Source organism: Hevea brasiliensis, chromosome 3 (genome assembly GCF_030052815.1).
Source record: "Hevea brasiliensis isolate MT/VB/25A 57/8 chromosome 3, ASM3005281v1, whole genome shotgun sequence".
NCBI lineage: Eukaryota > Viridiplantae > Streptophyta > Magnoliopsida > Malpighiales > Euphorbiaceae > Hevea > Hevea brasiliensis.
This window is the reverse complement of record NC_079495.1, coordinates 87856198-87867171: the sequence shown is the minus strand read 5'-3', so window position 1 is coordinate 87867171 and position 10974 is coordinate 87856198. Positions and strand designations below refer to the sequence as shown.

The 10974-nt window shown below is 33.7% G+C and overlaps 1 non-coding gene across 1 annotated transcript; it reads right to left on the bottom strand.

Annotated features, from left to right (window-relative positions):
• Window positions 1–9306: 9306 nt before the first annotated feature.
• LOC131178942 (small nucleolar RNA R71) lies at window positions 9307–9413 on the bottom strand. Its single transcript, XR_009147949.1, has one exon. It is a non-coding gene; the product is annotated as a small nucleolar RNA R71 (small nucleolar RNA).
• Between the last annotated feature and the right edge of the window lie 1561 nt (window positions 9414–10974).

Sequence of the window (10974 nt, the reverse complement as noted above, 5' to 3'; positions counted from 1 at the left end):
GTCTCAATGAATATCAATAAATTACACACACAGCTTAATCATGAATCCAAAGTCCAATTCATCCCAAAAGCCAATGGCTAATGAGGAATAACATAGCTAGCTAGCAATTATATGAGTACTCATCCTATTCGTCTTCAATTAACACACACCTCAACACTTCAGCCAGAGAGGGAATTTAAAACCAATTCGTCCCACTAGACAAGCTAGTGAGGAATTCAATCAAATATACATGATAGCTATGGTTTCAAATCATTTGCAATATTTTTCAAGCAATAAGTATCCATCAATTTCATTCAAACAAATTTTCACAATTTAAACAATAACATACAAATTGTCATAATTTATTTCAATTGAAAATTCAAAAGAAATAACTATTGTGCACAAACCTTTGATGAATAGCCTCTTGGCCTTGACTCAGTGGTTCTTTCCCCTTCCCTGAGTCTTTGCTAACTGAAACACACAATTTAAAGTGTTTCAGTACTCAGTTAAATTATTTCTAATAATAAGGTTCAATAATTAATTTATTTAATACTATTGCTTTCATTAGTCAACCTATAATGTTGACCTTTGATGCACTCTAGGGGAACAAGTTTTAATGTTACTAATATGTCACATTTTATAGTCCTTTAGTGTTGGTACATGTTACCAATTTCATTTTTAAGTGTATTGTATTTTATTGCAATTTATCGGATTTTGGTATGCAGTTTTGACCTAGCCGGATGACCTAGTTTTCTTAGTTTTCGGGTTCTAGTCAGAATTACAAACTTGTAGGTCTATGTCTTATTGAACTTTTGCCACAAATTTTAGGTCATTTGGAGTTTACTAGACCAAGTTATGGTCATTTTACCAATGCTAGACAGGTTGCACTAAAATGGCAAACTTAGGTCATTTTTAGGTCATTTCCGATTCTGGCAGTTTTTATACCCGAAATTGTGCAAGAATTTTGACTTGATTATGGTCATTTATGGGCTTTGTGATCTCTACAAAAGATGTAGCCATATGTCTAAGCTTTCCAACCATATAAATTTCAGGTCATTTGGACCTATTTTGAATGAGTTATGACTGTTGTTCAAATGGTCAATTTTCAGGTTTGCAATGTCACCAGTCTGGATTTGGTTAATTTTCATGTCACTTTTTGGACAGAATTTAGGTAGGCTTCCAACATGAAAGTTGGCACATTTTGTGCCTAGTTTCACCTCCAATTGGCCTTATACCAATTGGAGTCACACAAGTCCATTTATAGCCTAAAACACATACTACCCTTTTACATGTCTCTCAAACAACAATCCACATACACATTAACCTTGTTATAAGTCCACTTCTCTACCAAATTCTGAATTGGTACTAAACCATAACCACTCAACACATCACATTTAGGTCAACTTGGGTAGAATATAATAATTCACAATACATCAATTACAACTCAGAATTTTAAAGTTCAATTTCAACAATACCTACACATGAATACCTCTCATTAACACATCTAATTTCCCACCAATAATTACATATACATTCTGCCATCCTTGGTACCATAATTCACTAAACTATTTCATGAATTTAAACACTCTACCATGTATCACAAGGCTACCCAATTTACACATATACTTCAATCTCCCATATTGACTTCTTAACCTCACTTTTAATGTACAATTCACACATACACATGGTAATCAAGCTCTTATACATTTAAGCACTTTAATTAACCTCATTACCCATCAAATACAAGTGAAAATACATCAAGTTTCTTCAACAATCATGGCTGCCAAAATGGAACATCCCCATAACTCATCAAATCCTTCAATTTCTTCAACAAATCGATTCATCTCAACACTAACACAAACTTTAGTTAAACAAGGGAAGAAAATGGGCACTTACCTCAACTTGTGCTTCACAAATCCATGGAATTTCCTCTCCTTTTTGTTGTCTTTATGTTGCCCATGATGTGTACTCCAACTTTAATGAAGAAGACTTGATGATTCCATGGCTTGATCATAGGTGAATGGAAGCTTTTGCTTGGGATGAAAATTGAGGTTTTGGGAACAATTGGATTCGGCAATGTGAAGGTATGAGGAAGATGAAGTTAAATCTGCCCACTTTTGGCTTATATAGGTCCACTAAATCACACTTAGTGGAGCACTAATGTTGACTAAAGATTAATTAATTCAAAGTCCCTTAAATTGCAATTATACCCTCAATCTTTCACTATTTATATTATGTACCTCATTTTTAATTTTCATGACATTTTCAAAGTGTGCTATCACTCATTTTTAATGGACATTGAGGTCAAAAGGCAACTCTAGGTGTCAAATGACCAAAATGCCCCTCTTTGGGTTGCATTCCTAATTTTTTGGTAACACTGATTTTTATTATTTTCTTGATTTTTCATTTTTCTTTGTATTAATTTATTAATTTTTCTTTGACATTTCTAATGTCAATTATACCTCAATAAGCCTTTATTTATGTCTCGAAATTTAATTCCGAGGGTTCCCCGCAGTCCTGGGGTCGGCTATTGCCTGCGCCGTAACTTCCCCGTGCGGTCACCCATCGCTGCGGTGCTGGCTCGTTTAACTTAGTTTCATTTTCTATCTTTTATTTTTCCTTAATTTTTCTTGTATTTTCTTTTTATTTATTTCATCATTTCATGTCTCCTCACTAACATTTAAGTGTAGTTTCAGGCATTCTAGCTATCCGGACAGACACTGATCACCGGAACAGTAAAACGTACTACGAAATATAGGGGTGTTACATCAGGGGTTTATCTTGCTGTTTGGTAAATCTACGTTAAGTATTCAATAAGAGATAATTGTATTTCTTTTTTCTATGATCAAATCAATGCATTGGAATGAGAATTACCTTGGACTGAAGTTTGTTTAAATTGAGATTTTCATATTTAGTTCTTGAATTTCTGATTTCTTCTGATTTTGTGTTATAAAATCCCCCTCAATCTTTGTCTCTTCTGTTTTCCTTTACACAAGTGCACAAAATTTAATAATTCAGTCTCTAGGGTTCAACCTGGATTTACCACTTGCTACAGAAAAATATTTCATAATTGGTAATTTCAGTTAATTTAATTTCTGCTGGATTCGACAGCCATCAATTGTCAATTAGTTATATACTGCCCAAAGTGACTATAATGTGAAGTGGTAAATGAATGTGGTAATATACCAAATCAGAATTGAGTAGAGAAGTGGACTTATAGCAAGGTAAATGTGCAATTGATAGATGTTTAAGCAATGTATTTAAAGACAGTATGCAAATGAGCCTATAACCCTAAATGTGTGACTCCAATTGGTATGAGGCCAATTGGAGGTGAAACTAGGCACAAAATGTGCCAACTTTCATATTGAAAGCCTACCAAAATTCTATCCGAAAAGTGACACTAAAACTGACTTAATCCGAAATTGCAAACTTGGTAACCCAGAAATTGACCATTTGAACAGTAGTCAGTCTTTTGGCCATAACTTACTCAAAACAAGTCCAAATGACCTGAAATTTATATGGTTGGAAAGCTTAGACATAGGGATACATCTTTTGTAGAGACCACCAAACCCAGAAATGACCATAAGCAAGTCAAAATGCTTGCACAAGTTCGGGTATAAAACCTGCCAGAATTGGAAATGACCTAAAAATGACCTAAGTTCACAATAAAAAGGCAATTTGACCAGCAATAGTAAAATGACCATAACTTGGTCCAGAAAACTCAGAATGACCTGAAATCAGTGCAAAAATGTCATTAAGACATAAACCTACAATTTTGCTCTTTTGACTAGAACCTAAAAACCAAGGGAAATAAGACATTTAGCTAGAGCAATCTAGCATACAAAATCTGGAAAATGACAATAAAGTGCAATAAGTTTTAAAATGAAATTGGTAACATATACCAACACTAAAGGACTATAAAATGTGACATATTGATAACATTAAAATTAATTCACCTAGTGTGTATTAAAGGTCAACATTATAGGTTGACTAATGAAATGAATTGAAGGGAATAGTACCAAGAAAATTTAGATATTGGATTTTATTGTATACAATTTAACTGAGTACTGAAACACTTTAAATTGTGTGTTTCAGTTGAAAAGGATATTGAAAAGCATAAGGAACATTGAGTCAAAGCCTAGAGGCGACTCAAATCAGGTTTGTGCACAATACTTTTTATATTCACTGCTTTTACTAGAAAATTTATTTGGAGAAATGAGTTATGAATAATTTTTTATTATTTTGGCTTTGGGAATTTTATTTAGAAATTATTGTATTGCCTACTTTGCAAATGAAAAATTTGAGATAAAATGTGATTTGTGGTTTGTATGAAATATTTAAATATTAAGATTTGGAATTGTTTTGATTCACACTTGGCATGGCAATATTACTATGTTCCTCCTCCATTTATGGGGTGAGTATGACTATATTCCTCCCTTTTTGACTTGCCAGTCTGAGGTGAGTATGGATGAGTACTCATTATCTAGCTAGCCACCTCTCTCATTGATTTCGATTAGTGGGGTGAGTATGCCTTGTCATGGTGTACAACACGGCATGTTCGGAAAATTTGTGTCATGACTTAAGTTATGTTATTGATTGGCAACACTTTGTTATTCAATTATTTGATCAAATTTGTGTTATATGAGCTTTGAAAATTGTGACATGAAATTGTGAATTATTTGAATTGTAAATTGTCAATAAAAGTTTTATATACCGCATTTTAAATTGTTATTGTGCACCACTGAGTAAATTTTACTTAGCGATAGCTTTTTCATTACTGTCGCAGGTAGACAGACAGATAAAGCACCAGAGTAGGCTACTTATGCTATACTTTTGAGATTTTGCCTAGTATTTTGAGTATACCACCTCCTTGTAATTTTTGTTGTAATGTATGTGAACTGTATGTATATATTTTACTTGGTCTTGAGCAGTTATAAACTAAAGTTATAAATTATTTTGACCTATAAAAATGTTGTATTACAATTCTCTTATTCTAGCTTTTGAAATACTCATTTATTTTGCACTTTATCTTTAGAATTGCTGAAAATGATATTGAATTGAGTTGAACTGTTTTGCTCCAAATACAGACGACACTCTGTCAAAATTTTTACAGAAATTATTGATACTTCAGATTTGTTATTTGATTTCACTTCAGTTAAAAGAAAAAAATTTTTAACATCTGTCAAAAGTGATCAGCACTATAAAAAGGAATAAGAAAAGGTTAAAGATCCCTTGTAGTGTATTTAATGGGTTATCAGTAGACGAAGTTTGGTAATTCATAAGGTATACTACGGGATCAAGTTATGCCTTACGAAGGGGTAAGGTGTGACATAACACATAGAACAACAATTTTTATGTTTTGATCAGAACCCAGATTTTAAAGCAACTTAAGGAAATTGTTAGGAGAAGTCAGGAATTCCAAACCTGGAATTCCTGCATCTAAACCATTTTTGTCATTTGACCCTAGGACAGTAATTAGACCATAACTTTCACTAGAATATTCTAAACGGGATGAGTAAAAATGATCTAAAAACCTAAGAACTAGGGCTATGACTTTGGCTCAGAAACCTTACTACAAATTTTGGGTGTAAGACCCTTAAATATTAATTGTAAAACTGACCTGAAACCTGAAATCCTAGAGTTATAGGATTCATGAGTTTGGGTTGGTTAATTAGCCATAACTTACCCTATACAAGTCCAAATTCAGTGATTCTTAAACCTGTGTAACCATGAGACATAGGAGAACAACTCATATGAAGAACACCCGGCCAAATTATGACTGTAACTTGTCCAAATAACTTGACAAAGTTGAGTTCCAGAATCTGTCCTGTTCTGGAACAGTATTGGTCACTGGACAAGTACTTGGTAAATTAACCATAACTAGAGTTATGCAAATCCAAATTGACTAATTCAAAAAGGGAATTAAAGCTAAGATATTAAGGAATAACTTTTATGAAGAAAGTGTGGTCAAATTACTACTATAGCTTGGCCTAATATAAGAGTAAAATCAAGATTGAAATTCTGGAATTTCTGATGTACTCCTAAAATGACTTAAACTATGATTGGTGATTAATACCAATTACTTAATGAACATGAATGTGATATGAATAGGTATTTGGGACTCATGTTTCCAACATGATTAGAACAAAATTTCTATGAAGCATTAATATAACATGTGATGAAATTATGTGAATCATGAATATTTAAGAATATTAATTGCCCATGTATGCCTAAACATGCGTGTATAGGGTGGATAGATTGGCATGCCAAGAAGGGTTATGTTTTGCAGTATTGCTTATGGCATTATGCCATTCTATTATCATAGCTTTCATGCCATTCTGTTGATCATGGCTTCCAGCCATTCTGTTGCATTATAATGTATATGGCTTTATGCCCGATTGCTATTATGGCTTTTTAGCCATTCTGTTGCATACCTGATTGACATTATGTGTCCCATGGTATGACGACCCGAGGCACAAGTGTGTCCAGTGCTAATGATACCCGCTTATCCAGTCTAGTCAGTCTGTTATAGGTTACTTGGGCATTGAAAAGTATTAATGAGATTAAATATGGGTTGAAATGAAGAAAGGAAATGGAATATCAAGATAAAGAAAAAGAAAGATCCTAATAAAATAAATGTTTTCAAAGTTCTAAAAAATGTTCTTTAAATCTATTTAATGCGAAATATTTCCAAATTCATTGAAAAAAAAATGCATCCCTCATGATAACAGAAACTTAAATTCATTACTTATAATTGTTTAATTTATTTTTATATTTTATTGTAGCGCGTGGATTTTTTCTCGCGTAGGTACTAGAGATAAAGCCCAGTAGATAGTGAACTAGGATTTTAGACTACAGATCTGCAGAAGTGTCAAGTTATGTCACCTCACTCCAGCAGTGTGTTGCACTCATCTCATATAAGCATTTTAGGGTAGTTTTGCATTCATTTTGCCCTTATATTTTAGTATATTTTATGTTTTTAGCTTTATTTTAGCTTATTTATTAACTTTAGATACTTTATATTTGATTTTTGTAATTTTGTTGTTTTTGATAGGTTTTTGTGGCAAATTGAGGATCAATGAGTGCATTAGGAAGTGATTTGAAGAAATTTGGAGTTCCTTAAGCTTAGAGAAAAGTTGAAGAAATCAAGCCTTGAAAGAGCAAGTTAGCCGAAATTTGCTTGAGACTTTACTGAAGAAGTTGCTTAGGGTATGTCATATTGCTTAACCTTAAGCCTGTTCAAGCTGAAAGTCAAGCACGGCTTAAATCCTATATATTCAAGCTTTCACTCCAAAACCTGCCAAAAATTGCTTAAGATCCTGCTTAGGGCAAGTGGCAGTGCTTAAGGTGCAACACAAGTCAAGCTAAAAGTCAAGCATGACCAGAAAAGCTCATTTTACTCAAAGTCTGCCGAGATTTACCGAGGGTCTGCTTAACCTTAAGCAAACAGTGCAACCACTGGCCGAAATTTGCTGAAGAAGCTGCTTAGGGTAAGCAGTACCCTAAGCAAACTGCCCAAAACGTGAATGACTCTACTGACTTGGATATTTCTACACCTCATTTCCTATCCTCTCCTTGGCTCTTATCTACTTTTAGGAAAACTTTTGGGACCATATAAAAGCATCATTTTTTAGTTTTTGCCACAAGAAGTAATAAGAGGAAACAATAAGAAATAAAAAGAAAAGAAAAAATTGAGAGAGGAGAGGGAAAAGGACGCCATCAATTTCTACAGAAGAGGAGCTGCTGCAGCCATTTCTGGAAGCTCCAAGACTCAGAGTTTTTGGTCCCTCTACCTGGGTTTTTCTATTTTTAATCCTCTTATCATATTTTTGTTTACTTTTCCACCAATTTCTCATGTAAATACCAACATGAGTGAGTAAACTCTTTAGATTTCAGAGTTGAGAAATATGTTTTAGATTAATTTGTAGATTTGGACTGGTTATTTCCATATTTTATATAAATATGAGTTTTGATTCCTTCCTTATGTGCTTGATTTACTTGCCTAATGTTGGTACCCATTGGGTATTGTGTTAATATTTGATTGAAGGACCAAAAGGTGAAAGTCATTGATAGATAATCAAGGATTGGAACTTAAAATTACCTAGATTTAGAAATAAACTAAGGTTTTAAGAGGAATTAATGATTGGTTACAAAACTTAATGGGTTTTAAATTAAACAAATATCGTATGAAAGTAGGTTTGATTATTTTAAAACACACTTTGATTTGCTTGAAAAAAGATATCAAAGGCAAATCAAAGGGAATTAGAATCAATCACCTTCAAACTCTATTTTTCCTTAAAATTGGAATATCCAAGACAAATCCCAATTAATTTAAGCATAAACCCCCAACTCTGAAATCATTTTTATCATAATTAGACTTTTATTCAAATTACCCATGATTGATTTAGTTTAATTGCATCTAGATTTAGAATTTATTTACTTGCTCTTACCCATTCCAATTAGATTCATCAATTTACTTGGCTCATTTACATTTATCATTTATTCATCAATCATTAACCCAAATAATAGCTTCATTCATAGTTTGGTACTCAAACAGCAAATTCTCGTGGGAACGATACTTAACTTATCACTTTATTATTTGGTACAACCCGTATACTTGTGGAGACACGCAATAAGTTTTTAACGCCATTACCGGGGATTTGATTTTTGTTTGTTATTGAACGATTGTTTGTTTGGTTAATTTGGGCATTTTATTTTATTTTGAATTTCTTTTACTATTTTACTTTGAGAATTTGTTTATTTTGTTTTTTAGGTACTTTATTTTATGAGAAGGACAAAAAGTTAAGAAATCAATTTATTCTTTGATCCAGAAATAGAAAAGACAACAAGAGCTTTAAGAGCAGAATCTAAGAGGAGAAAAGCTAAATTTAAACCTTAACAACAATAAGAAGAGCACAAGAGCAAGAGCTGCTACAAGAAGAAATGGCCAACAACAATAACAACCGCTCTGTGAAGGATCATGCCTATCGTAACATTGGGAATTTCATACCAAGTATCACAAGACCAAGAGTAGAAGCTAATAATTTTGAATTGAAGCCTGCACTCTGTCAGATGGTACAATAATCACAATTTGGGGGAAGTCCAAGTGAAAGTCCACATGTTCATCTAGCACACTTTCTTGAGATCAGTGATATGTTGAAGGCAAATGGAGTTTCTGATGATGCAATTCGACTTAAATTATTCCCTTTTTCTTTGAAGGACCGAACTAGAGAGTGGTTACATTCTTTGCCACCAGGTTCTATCACAACATGAGATGAACTTTCTTAAGCATTTTTAGCTCAATATTTTCCACCAAGCAAGACAGCTAAGCTAAGAAATGAGCTGACTTCTTTCAAACCTAAAGATGATGAGAGCTTGTATGAAGCATGGGAGAGGTACAAGGATTTGCAAAGGAGATGTCCACATCATGGGATTCCTAAGTGGATGCTTGTTCAACACTTTTATAATGGAGTTTCACCAACTATTAGAAGTATAATTGATGCATCTTCTGGAGGTGATCTTATGCAGAAATCTGAAGATGAAGCTTTTTCTGCTCTAGATAAAATTGCTTATAACAACTACCAATGGAGTTGTGAGAGGAATGAGATTAAGAAACCAGCTGGTATGTCTGAGATTGATGCCATGAATATGATTAATGCTAAGTTTGATGCTTTGACAAGGAAGATGGACAAGCTAAGCATGAAAGTAGATTCTTCAGTTGGAGGTTCTAGTAATTCAGTAGAAGTTGGAGCTGTAAATGTCAATTGTGTAGCTAATTTTTCTGTACTTAGTCAAGATTTTTCAAGTGAGCAAGTGGATTATGTGGGGAACTACAATCAAAGACCAGGGGGTAACCCATTTTTTACAACTTATGATCCAGCATGGAGAAACCACCCAAATTTCCCTTGGGGAGGTAGACAAGGACAACACCAAAATTTTCAGCAAGCTTCTGGGTATCAACAACATCAAAATTTTTAGCAGAATAGAGGTCCTCCTCCTAGAATTCCTAAACCTCAAAATGCACCTGCTCTACCATAACCACAACAACCTCTACCACAATAAGCATAACCAAATAAGACAGTTAGATTGGAAGCTATGATTGAGATTCTACTTGTGAGCCATCAAAGTCAACAAGATATGATTTCTCAATTAGCATTTAAAGTAGATTAAATGGCAACACACAACAAGATGTTTGAGAATCAAATAGTTTAACAAGCTAGCTCTTCAAACAACAAAGCATTTGGGAAGCTTCCTAACCAACCAGAAAATTCAAGGGAGCATTGCAAGGCTATTACATTGAGAAGTGGAAAAATATTGGAGAGTGGAGATAAAAAGATTGAAGAGAAAATTGAAGAAGAGAAAAATAGAGAAGGAGATGGAAAAACTGAAGTTGAGGTTAGAATTGATGCTGAGAAAGAGAGTTCAGTGGAAGAAAAAGGAAGCAAAGAGAGAGAGAGTAAAGAGGAGGAACCTAAATATGTAGCACCTAAAGCCTACATGCCACCCTTACCATTCCCACAAAGGTTCCAGAAAGTGAAGTTGGATAAACAATTTGGGAAGTTTTTGGAGGTATTGAAGTCTTTGCATGTGATTATTCCTTTTACTGATGCCTTAGCACAAATGCCTTCATTTGCTAAATTTTTGAAGGAGATTTTGTCTAACAAGAAGAAGTTAGAAGAATTTGAGACCGTAGCTCTCACAGAAAAAAGCAGTGCTATTTTGCAAAATAACCTTCCACCCAAACTGAAAGATCCTGGTAGTTTTTCCATACCATGTCACATTGGAGATATCAGTAGAGATAAAGCTTTATGTGATCTTGGAGCCAGTGTTAGTCTAATGCCATTGTCTATCTATGAGAAAATGAAGATTGGAGAAATGAAGCCTACCACCATTTCACTACAGTTAGCAGATAGGTCTATTAAATTTCCAATTGGGGTGATTGAGAATGTTCCTCTGAAAGTTGGGAAATTTTTCATACTAGTAGATTTTGTAGTA